Source organism: Papio anubis, chromosome 5, assembly GCF_008728515.1.
Source record: "Papio anubis isolate 15944 chromosome 5, Panubis1.0, whole genome shotgun sequence".
Lineage (NCBI taxonomy): Eukaryota > Metazoa > Chordata > Mammalia > Primates > Cercopithecidae > Papio > Papio anubis.
Genome location: NC_044980.1, coordinates 131,905,938 through 131,917,487, shown reverse-complemented (window position 1 = coordinate 131,917,487; position 11,550 = coordinate 131,905,938). Strand labels below are relative to the sequence as shown.

General features: G+C 44.8%; 1 pseudogene; it reads right to left on the bottom strand.

Annotated features, from left to right (window-relative positions):
* Window positions 1-11,215: 11,215 nt before the first annotated feature.
* LOC116275076 lies at window positions 11,216-11,312 on the bottom strand (annotated as a pseudogene).
* Between the last annotated feature and the right edge of the window lie 238 nt (window positions 11,313-11,550).

Below are 11,550 nucleotides of genomic sequence, written 5' to 3'. Positions count from 1 at the left end.
AGCCATTGCACCTGGCTGAAAACTGTAACTTAAAAGTGACTAAGATAGTTAATTGTATGTTATGTGTATTTTGCCACAATTAATAAAATAAAATAAAGCCCCCACATGATCTGGCCCTTGCCTACAATTCCTTTGCTCCAGGCTCATTAACCACGAGCACACTAAACATGCCCTAATCTCAAAATCGTTGCATCTGCTGATCCTCCTGTCCAGTCAAGTCTTTCTTGTAATATCTCCTTGGCTCATCTTCTCACTTCACTCAGACTGTTCTAGTATCACTTTTGAGAGGCCTCCCTTGACCACCATTAGTTAAGGTAGGCACCATTCCAGCACTTGCTGGCTTTATTTTTCTTCAAAGCACTTTTTGTTTATTTGTTTTTTATTTGTTTGTTTGTTTTTGAGACAGAGTCTCGCTTTGTCGCCCAGGCTGGAGTGCAGTGGCGCCATCTGGGCTCACTGCAAGCTCCGCCTCCCAGGTTCAGGCCATTCTCCTGCCTCAGTCTCCGAGTAGCTGGGACTACAGGCGTGCACCACCACGCGTGGCTGATTTTTTGTATTTTTAGTAGAGACGGGGTTTCACCGTGTTAGCCAGGATGGGCTCGATCTCCTGACCTCGCGATCTGCCCACTTCGGCCTCTCAAGTGCTGGGATAACAGGCGTGAGCCACCCCGCCCGGCATTTGTTTTTTGTTTTTTGTTTTTTTTTTTTGAGACGGAGTCTCGCTCTGTCGTCCAGGCTGGAGCGCAGTGGCCGGATCTCAGCTCACTGCAAGCTCCACCTCCCGGGTTTACGCCATTCTCCTGCCTCAGCCTCCCGAGTAACTGGGACTACAGGCGCCCGCCACCTCGCCCGGCTAGTTTTTTGTATTTTTTAGTAGAGACGGGGTTTCACCGTGTTAGCCAGGATGGTCTCGATCTCCTGACCTCGTGATCCGCCCGTCTCGGCCTCCCAAAGTGCTGGGATTACAGGTTTGAGCCACCGCGCCCGGCCATTTGTTTGTTTTTGAGACAGAGTCTCCCTCTGTCACCTAGGCTGGAATGCAGTGGCACGATCTTGGCTCATTGCAACCTCTGGCTCCTGAGTTCAAGTGATTCTTGTACCTCAGCTTCCTAAGTAGCTGGGATCACAGGCATTTGCCACCATGCCCAGCTAACTTTTGTATTTTTAGTAGAGATGGGGTTTCACGATGTTGGCCAGGCTGGGCTCGAACTCCTGACCTCAAGTGATCTAACTGCCTCGGCTTCCCAAAGTGCTGGGATTACAGGCGTGAGCCACTGTGCCCGGCCACAATAGAGCTTTTTGATAGAAATGTTCCATCATCTTTGTTGTTCACTATAGTGGACTGAGCATTTGAAATGTGGCTAGTGTAACTAAGAAACTGTATTTTAACTTTTATTTAATTTTAATTAAATCTAAATAACATGCGGCAACTGGCTACCATATTGGACAGCACAGCTCTGAAGAGTTCAGTAGGAAAAGTTTTTGTTTATCTGTGAAATAAATCTGCCCCACCTACCTCACAGAGGTGTCTGGAACAAACAAGGTGAGCCACCGTGCCTGGTCTTCAAAGCACTTTTTAAAAAATAAACTTGGGCTGGGCCCAGGCTGGAGTGCAGTGGCGCGATCTCGGCTCACTACAAGCTCCGCCTCCCGGGTTCATGCCATTCTCCTGCCTCAGCCTCCCAAGTAGCTGAGACTACAGGCGCCTGCCACCACCTGCGGCTAATTTTTTGTATTTTTAGTAGAGAGGGGGTTTCACCGTGTTAGCCAGGATGGTCTTGATCTCCTGACCTTGTTATCCTCCTTCCTTGGCCTCCCAAAGTGCTGGGATTACAGGCGTGAGCCACAGCGCCCGGTCTTTTCTTTTTCTTTTCTTTTTTTTTTTTTTTGAGGTGGGTCTCACTGTATTGCCCAGACTGGTCTCAAACTCCTGGCCTTAAGGGATCCTCCTGAGAGAGGAGAAAGAAAGAAGCTAGTCAGGCAGGCAGTTAGTGTGGGTCCTTGGTTGAATTCTTTCAAACAAAAGAACTTCCACAAAGGGGCTTGTCTAAGACGTTCCCACAGCCGCATAGATAAGAAAGCCTACACGGGAGACTTGCCCACAGATGCCCGCAATGGAAAATTCTGTCCTCTGACACATGCACAGTAAGGGGAACAAAGCAATATAGAGTAACTCAAGCAAAGGGCCCGCATGTGCACTAGGAGGATGGGGTGGAGCTGCCAGAAATTCGTGCCACATGCAAATGAGATGCCAAGCCCTCATCTGTTTCTTTTTTTTTTTTTTTTTTTTTTTTTGAGACGGAGTCTCGCTGTGCTCCCAGGCTGGAGTGCAGTGGCGTGATCTCGGCTCACTGCAAGCTCCGCCTCCCGGGTTCACGCCATTCTCCCGCCTCAGCCTCCCAAGTAGCTGAGACTACAGGCGCCCGCCACCACGCCCGGCTAGTTTTTTTTTTTTTTTTGTATTTTTAGTAGAGACGGGGTTTCACCATGTTAGCCAGGATAGTCTCGATCTCCTGACCTCGTGATCCACCCGCCTCGGCCTCCCAAAGTGCTGGGATTACAGGCTTGAGCCACCGCGCCCGGCCATCTGTTTCTTATAAAAGTTTTTGCATTCAACTGTAAATACGGCAACCCTCTTCTGGTTCCCTCTCCTGTGTTGAGAGTTTTCTTTCTTTTTTTTCTTTGAGACCGAGTTTCGCTCATTGCCCAGGCTGAAGTGCAATGGCGCGATCTCAGCTCACCGCAACCTCTGCCTCCCTGCAACCTCAGCCTCTGGGGTTTAAGTGATTCTCCTGCCTCAGCCTCCCGAGTAGCTGGGATTACAGGCATGCGCCACCACCCGCAGCTAATTTTGTATTTTTAGTAGAGACGGGATTTCTCCATGTTGGTCAGGCTGGTCTCAAACTCCCCAACTCAGGTGATCCGCCCACCTTGGCCTCCCGAAGTGCTGGGATTACAGGCCTGAGCCTCCATGCCCGGCCAAGCTTCTTTTGCTTTTTAAACTTTCACTCCAACCTCACCTTTTGTGTCTGTTCTCCTTATTTCTCTTGGTTATCAAAGAACTCCAGGTGATAACTCACAACAAGAGACTGCTACACTGTGGTGCATTGGTGAGACTGTAACACTCCCTCATTGGCCTGGCACAGTGCTGGAATTACAGGTGTGAACTATGGCACCTGGGCAAACTTTTAATTTTAGAACAGTTTTAGATTTACAGAAAAGTTGGCAAGACAGTATAGAGTTCCTACATACTGCACACCCAGTTTCCCCCTTTATTATCATCTTACATTGGTAAGGCACTGTTGACCTAAAATAATAAAATGAATCAAATTAATATAGATAATTTATTTGGACCATGGTTGAAAACCACAGCCCAGAGTCATAGGTTCAAGTTGCTCTGAATATATGCTCTAATTAGCAGCAATTACAAGAGAGTTTTTAAAAGGTTAAAAAAAAAAAAAAGTGAGAGGATAGTTCCTAAATTGTTTACCAATAATTTATTGGTTCATTAAAATAACATAAGCTATCGATTGACTATACATTGTTCTTTATATCACAAATTCCAGGAACATGAAAATAATGAGTGAGGATCACATTGTGCAACTTGTGGCAACATTTTAGATAATTTATCAGCTAATCTGAAACTAAAGGAAAGAAGAAAAACAAAATACCTTTAAACAATTTCCACCAGGCATGGGTTAGGGGATGTAACTGAGTCTCAGGCTCATGTCTCTCTCTGTGCCTGATAAATTTTGCAGACCCCCACATTCCTCACATGCTCTGAGCCACTTTTCTTTTCTTCTTTATTCTTTTTTTTTTTTTTTTTTGAGACGAGGTTTCACTCTGTCACCCAGGCTGGAGTGCAGTGGCGCAATCACGGCTCACTGAACCTCGACCTCCCGGGCTCAATCGATCCTCCCACCTCAGCCTCTCAAGTAGCTGGGACTACAGGTGTGCATGATCACACCCGCTAATTTTTGTATTTTTTGTAGAGACAGCGCTGTTCGCCATGTTGTCCAGGCTAGTCTCGAACTCCTGGGCTCAAGCAATCCACTTGCCTCGGCCTCCCAAAGTGCTGGGATTACAGGTGTGAGCCACTGTGCCTGGCAGTCAGACTTTTTTCATTTTTAATGACCTTAACACTTGGGAGGAGTATTGGTCAAATATTTTGTAGAACGTGCTTTGACTGGGATTTAGCTAAGTTTTTCTCATGAATTAGGGTTATGGAGTTCTGGAAGAAAGACCAGAGAAGTAAAGTGACATTCTCATCACATCATATCAAGCAACATGGCTTATTACTATTGATTTTAAGCTTGATCACCTAAGCTTACATTTGCCAGGTTTCTACACTATAAAGTTAGTCCTTTATCTCCCTCTTCCCATCCTATACTCTTTGGAATTAAGTTACTATTCACAGCCTACACTGAAGGAGTGGGGAGTTGTAATCCACGTCCTTAAGGGAGAAGTGTCTAAATAAATTATTTGGAATTCTGCAAGGAAGATTTTTCTCTTTGACATTTGTTTATTTAGTTAATTCATTTATGTCCATATATACTTAGGGATATTTATTTTGTACTTCGGGTTTTAATCTATTTTTTTTATTTTTTATTTTTATTTATTTTTTTTTGAGACGGAGTCATGCTCTGTCGCCCGGGCTGGAGTGCAGTGGCCGGATCTCAGCTCACTGCAAGCTCCGCCTCCCAGGTTTACACCGTTCTCCTGCCTCAGCCTCCCGTGTAGCTGGGACTACAGGCGCCCGCCACCTCGCCCGGCTAGTTTTTTGTATTTTTTAGTAGAGACAGGGTTTCACCGTGTTAGCCAGAATGGTCTCGATCTCCTGACCTCGTGATCCGCCCGTCTCGGCCTCCCAAAGTGCTGGGATTACAGGCTTGAGCCACCGCGCCTGGCCTGGGTTTTAATCTAATAATGCTTCATTTTATTGCTCAAATGGTTCCAATTTTGGTCACTGGTAGTTCTTTCAGTTGGTTCCTATGTCCCTTTGACACACTCCCAACATGTGTTTTTGTCTGAACTCTTCCTTTCCTTCTGATACTGCAAGATTCTCCAGGCTTGCATTATATATTTCCTGCCCCAACCTAAAATCAGCCATATTTCCAAGGAGCCTTGCTTGCTTTTATTACAAATATGTTTCATATCTAAAACTGTTATTTCTGGCTGGGCATGGTGGCTCACGCCTGTAATCCCAGCACTTTGGGAGGCTGAGGCTGGTGGATCACCTGAGGTCAGGAGTTCGAGACCAGCTTGGCCAACCTGGTGAAACCCCGCCTCTACTAAAAATACAAAAAATTAGCTGGGTGTGGTGGCAGACACCTGCAATCCCAGCTACTCAGGAGGCTGAGGCAGGAGAATCGCTTGAACCCAGGAGGCGGAGGTTGCAGTGAGCTGAGATAGTGCCATTGTACTTCAGCCTGGGCAACAAGAGCAAAACTCTGTATCAAAAAAAAAAAAAAAAAAAAAAAAAATTGTTATTTCTTTGCATTTTATCTGTATCTCCCACTAGAACATTAAGCCCTTAAAATCAGGACCTTTTCTGCTTGTTCACTGCTATATCTTCATTACCTAGAATAGTATCTGGCACATAGGAGGATATCAATAAAAGCTTAGTGAATGAATGAATAAATTAGTGAGGCCAAGTATTGTGCCTTTTTACATATGCATTCTTCATGGTGTTATGTCATAAGAATTTGATCAAAGTATAGTTGTATTGATAGATGGATACATGGATGTATGAATGGACAAATGAATGAATTAATACTAACCAGATGGATACATTATTGGGTGTATGAATTGAGAAACAGAAATGAATTGAGAAACAGATGGATGGACATTGCCGCCACTACTATACTCTCTAGTCACTCAGGATAAAAACTAGGTGATGAGGGGCCTCATTCATAATTCCTTCCACACTTTCACCTCCCACATCCAATCAACCACTAAGTCCTGCCAATTTTACATCTCAAATATTTCTCAAATCCATTTCCTTTTCTTCATTTCAATTACTATTGCCCTAGTGCAGGCTGTCTTCCTCTCTTTCCTGGATGCTGCTGAAGCCTTGTAACTCATCTCTTCGCTTTCTGCTTTGTTTCCATCCCCACCACCATCTACATTCCTGCCAGAAGAATTATTATAAAATACTGTTATGTCTGTGTCACTCCCTTGCTTAAACCCTTAGTGTAAAGTCTAAGCTCCTTAGCATGATATAAAGTGCCTGCGATGACCTGGACCTTGGCCACTTCTCCACCCTCTCTTCTTGCCATTCTCCACCTTGCATTGATTTGTGTGCCTCAGAAATACCAAACTGCTTGTAGTTCCCATCAGGGGTCACGTGGCTTCTCTGCTCTGTCCTTTCCTCGTACTAGTCCCCCTGCCTAGAATGCCCTTTCCTCACATCTGAAGCTCAGAAGTCTTGCTGGCTTCAAGTTGTTGAAAGCATGCATTTTTGCAGTTGTGGTTATGCTTATTAGGAGAGCCAGGGCTAGGGCGCAAAATTTAAGTAGTTTTGCAAGTGAGAATGAACACATCTTTAAATCTTGTGCCCTGGGTGCTTTACTTGTCCTAGTCTTGGCCCATTCTTGTCTCCTAGACTGGGAGCTTCCAGAGGGCAAGAATTTTGTCTTTTATCCCTGTAATCCCTAGCACAATGACTGGTGTCTAGTAGGTGCTCAGTGTAAATGTTTGTGGGAGGGAAAGAGGGAAGATGAATCAGAAGTCCACTGCTTGGGCCTTCAAATCTAGACTCTATCTCTTACCAGCTATGGGAATCTGACCAAGTTATTTCTCTGCTCCTCAGTTTTCTTATCTGTAGAAAAGAAAAAATAATAACATCTCCATTATAGGACTTTTTTTTCCATTTTAAGGGAAATTACCCATTTCATCAAAATTTTCAAACTTATTGCTTTAAAAGATTTTTTTTTACAGTGTTCTCTTATGACTTTAAATTTTCTGCTATACAGCTATATCTTCTTGTAAATTTTTTTTTTTTTTTTTTGAGATGGAGTCTCGTTCTGTCACCCAGCTATTCTCATGTCTCAGCCTCCCAAGCAGCTGGGATTATGGGGGCCAGTCACCATGCCTGGCTAATTTTTGTATTTTTAGTAGAGATGAGGTTTCACCATGTTGGTCAGTCTGGTCTGGAACTCCCAACCTCAGGTAATCTGCCTGCCTCAGCCTCCCAAAGTGCTGGGATTATAGGCGTGAGCCACCGCGCCCGGCCCTTTTAAATGTTTTGATATTGTTTATGCCTTTTTCTTGATTGAGCTTGTCAAAAAAAGTTTTGTTGATTCTCTATAGCATCTCTTTTATTTTATTTTATTTTTTCTGCTCTTGTCACTCAGGCTGGAGTGCAATGGTGCAATCTTCGCTCACTGCAACCTTTGCCTTCTGGGTTCAAGCTATTCTCTTGCCTCAGCCTCCTGAGTAGCTGGGATTACAGGTGCCCGCCACCATGCCCAGCTAATTTTTGTATTTTTATTTATTTATTTATGAGATGGAGTTTCACTCTGTCACCCAGGCTGGAGTACAATGGTGCAAACTCGGCTCACTGCAACTTCTGCTTCTAGCGATTGTCCTGCCTCAGCCTCCCAAGTAGCTGGGATTACAGGCGCATGCCACCACACCTGGCTAATTTTTGTATTTTTAGTAGAGACAGGGTTTCCTCATGCTAGCCAAGCTGGTCTCGAACTCCTGACCTCAGGTGATCCGCCCGCCTCAGCTTCCCAAAGTGCTGGGATTACAGCAGTGAGCCACTGCACCCAGCTTGCTTTCCTTATATGAGCATTTAAAGTCATACATTTCCCTTTAAATACCAGTTTGTCTTCTATGGCTATTTTTTATTTTGAAATATCTGCATTTTGATTTATTTTTTATCCCATAATTCTAGAAATATTTCCAAATGCATGGGGCTCTTGTTATCTTTCTGTCATTGAGTTCTATTATTATTTTTTTATTATTTTTTTGCTTTTTTTGAAATGGTGTGTCGTTCTGTCACTCAGAAGAGAGTACAGTGGTGTGATCACAGCTCACTGCGGTCTTGACCTCCTGGGCTCAAGCGATCCTCCCACCTCAGCCTCCTGAGTAGCTGGGATCACAGGCATGTGCCACCATGCCCAGCTAATTTAAATTTTTTTTTAAATTCATTAATTTTAATTTTAATTTTAATTTATTTATCTTATCTCCCTAAGCTGATGAAGGATTTTTTATTTTTTGTAGAGATGAGGTCTCATTATGTTACCCTGGCTGGTCTCAAACTCCTGAGCTCAACTGATCCTCCCACCCCAGCTTCCCAAAGTGCTGGGATTACAGGCATGAGCCACCGTTCCTGGCCTTGAATTCTATTTTGATTAGAGAAAGTCAATGTGTTACAGTACGTAGCTTAGAAAGGCATAAGCAGGGCAGGAGAGGGCTCCTCTCAACACATACACAACAGGAATGCCAGGTGACCATCAGGGGATGGCTAGGCAGTTGTTAACTGTCTCTCTAAACTAATAATTGGTCACAGCCAGTACCAGGGAAAGGCAGTCTCCTAATATATAGAAAACACCTGAAACTGCTATCAGCAGCTTTCTGGTAAGATCTCAGGAGTTGGGCGAGGGGGCCCAAGAATGCACTTTAAGAGGCAAAATGGTGGAGTTTAACTGGTATGCGACCTTGCTCTAGAAATGCTAGACTGGTAAGGGAAGAATGCCTCAAGCGAGCATGCTATGACTCCAGTAAGCACACTGCATATGCTCCCTTCCCAAGCTAGCAGGCCGCTGCTCATGCGGACAGCCCACCCCAAGGCCCCAAGGGAAGAATCGGGGGAGAAATAATGCAAGACCCCAGAAGTATGACAACATATAAAACCCACGCATGTGATCTCTCAAGTGTACTTTACTTCCTTTGTGTTTTTTTCAAGACAGAGTCCCAAATATTGGCTCACTGTAACCTCCGCCTCCCGACTTCAAGCAATTCTTGTGCCTCAGCTTCCCAAGTAGCTGTGATTACAGGCACACATTACCATGACCAGCTAATTTTGTATTTTTAGTAGAGATGGGGTTTCACCATGTTGACCAGGCTGGTCTCGAACTCCTGACCTCGGGTGATCTGCCCGCCTCTGCCTCCCAAAGTGTTGGGATTACAGGCGTGAGCCCCCACACCCGGCCCCAAATGTATTTTACTTAGTTTCATTCCTGCTCTAAAGCTTTGTAATAAACTTCCACTCCTGCTCTAAAACTTGCCTCGGTCTCTCCTTCTGCCTTATGCCCCTTGGTCAAATTATTTCCTCTGAGGAGGCAAGGATCAGCACTGCTGCAGACCCATGCAGATTCGCCACTGGTAATATACTCTGGTGCCACATGACTTGTGACTCAGCTATGTTCTGCTGCTAACAAATTGATTTTTTGGTTTCTGACGAGATGTGCTTTCAGGCCTAGCATGTGATCAGTTTTTTCAGATGTTTCATGGATTCTTGAAAGGATAATTGTTGGCTCCCTCTCGGGGTTATGGTGAGAATAAATATTAGATAATACATATATAGCACTTAAAAAGTTGCTCACCACTTAGTAAAATCTCAAGAAATGGTGGATCTCATTGTTGATGCTGTTATTATTATTGATGAATAACAGTCTCAGTCATTGGTCTGTGTGTCCCTAGGTGCCCTGGGAATTGGGTAATTGAGCCCTCTCCCACAAGTCAGTGCTTGATAAACTGTGTGCAGTGCCTACACTAACCATAGGGCCAATTAATCTTTAATACACACAGAAAACACGACTCAGCTTACTAGAGTAGAAAAAGTTCAGAGTTTGAGTAAGACTGCCCTGTGTTGGGTTCCTGGCTTGCCCCTTGCCAGCTGTGTGACATTTCTGCTCCCCCAAACTCCGTTTTCCTTATGTGTAAGAACAAGTATGATTTTGGACTTGCAGAGTTGTTGGCAGGATTAATGTGAAAGTCTTCAGCATAGGGCTAGACACAAAGTAGACCTTTTTTTTTTTTTTTTTTTTTGAGATGGAGCCTTGCTCTGTTGTCCAGGCTGGAGTGCAGTGGTGCCATTCCAGCTCACTGTGAGCTCTGCCTCCCATGTTCAAGTGATTCTCCTGCCTCAACCTCCCAAGTATCCAGGATTATAGACACCTGCCACCACGCCCAGCTAATTTTTGTATTTTTAGTAGAGACAGGGTTTCACCATGTTGGACAGGCTGGTCTCGAACTCCTGACCTCAAGTGATCCACTCACCTCGAACTCCCAAAGTGCTAGGATTACAGGCATGAGCCACTGCGCCCAGCCAACATGAAGTAGACCTTTCGCAAGTATTAGTTTACCTCTTTTTCCTTCTACTGAACCTGCAGGAACAGAGAGGAAGTGAAATTAGAGTTGTAATGGTACAACCATTTCCATTCTTTTTTCCTGGTCTTCTCTTCCAAGGAAGCCTCTTTCCCAGCTCTGTAAGACTGTACATCTCTGATGCCCCTCCCCGGAGAGCAGTGTAAAACCAGCTGTGACTAGGGAGAAGGGAGAGAGAAGAGGATGTTGGAATGTGCAAATCAGTTCCCAGCTTCCTGCTGAGTTAGTGGGACACCTGCTTGGAGAGAATTTCCATTTTATTTCCTATCTGGAGCAGCCCAATTAATTTTTCAGGCCGTGAGTTGCCACACATCACAGATGACGGCTCCTCAAACCCTCAGAGCAGCATCATCCTCCTTGGTGGCCACACAAAGTCAGGATTTGCCTCTGCCTTTCCTTGCTTTCCCACATTAGAGCAACATTTCAGGGGCACCGCTGCCTTGTCCTGGATCTGTTGCTGAGCCTTCTTTTAACACAAACTGTGGCTTCTACTACCTTCTCTCCTTTAAGCCTGAGTCCCAATGTACAAAGAGGATTAGCTGATTTTCTTACCTTTGAGTCTAGGTGGAGGCATGAAGCACAGAAGTGTGGGGAACAGAACAAGGGAAACTCCAGACAGTATGTTTCTAAACTGCTCTCGGACAAATGGAGTCATTTTCCCTCCATTCTCACCACTACCTCCAGTTCCTTTGCCTCTGGTCATTTTGTCCCTCCTCCTACTCTAATTTCCACAAGTTAGATCAGACAAGGTTCGTTTTCTCTGTTTCTGCCTCTTGGCTTCAGGCTACTAGAGAAAACTAAAAACTATGTTCACTAGCTCCAATGTCTGATTTTCAGTTGTGATCAGGCCTTCAATGCTACTTAGTAATCCTTTCATAAAAATATGGAATGCTTCACAAATTTGCTGTCATCCTTGCTCAGGGACCACGCTAATCTTCTCTGTATCTTTCTAATTTTAATATATGTGCTGGCAAAGGGAGTTTTTTTTTTGGAGACGGGGTCTCGCTGTGTTGCCAGACCGGAATGCAGTGGTGAGATCTCGGCTCACTGCAACCTTTGCCTCCCAGGCTCAAACGATTCTCCTGCCTCAGCTTCCTGAGTAGCTGGGACTACAGGTGCACGCCACCACACCCAGCTAATTTTTGTATTTTTAGTAGAGACGGGGTTTCACCATGTTAGCCAGGATGGTCTCGATCTCCTGACCTCATGATC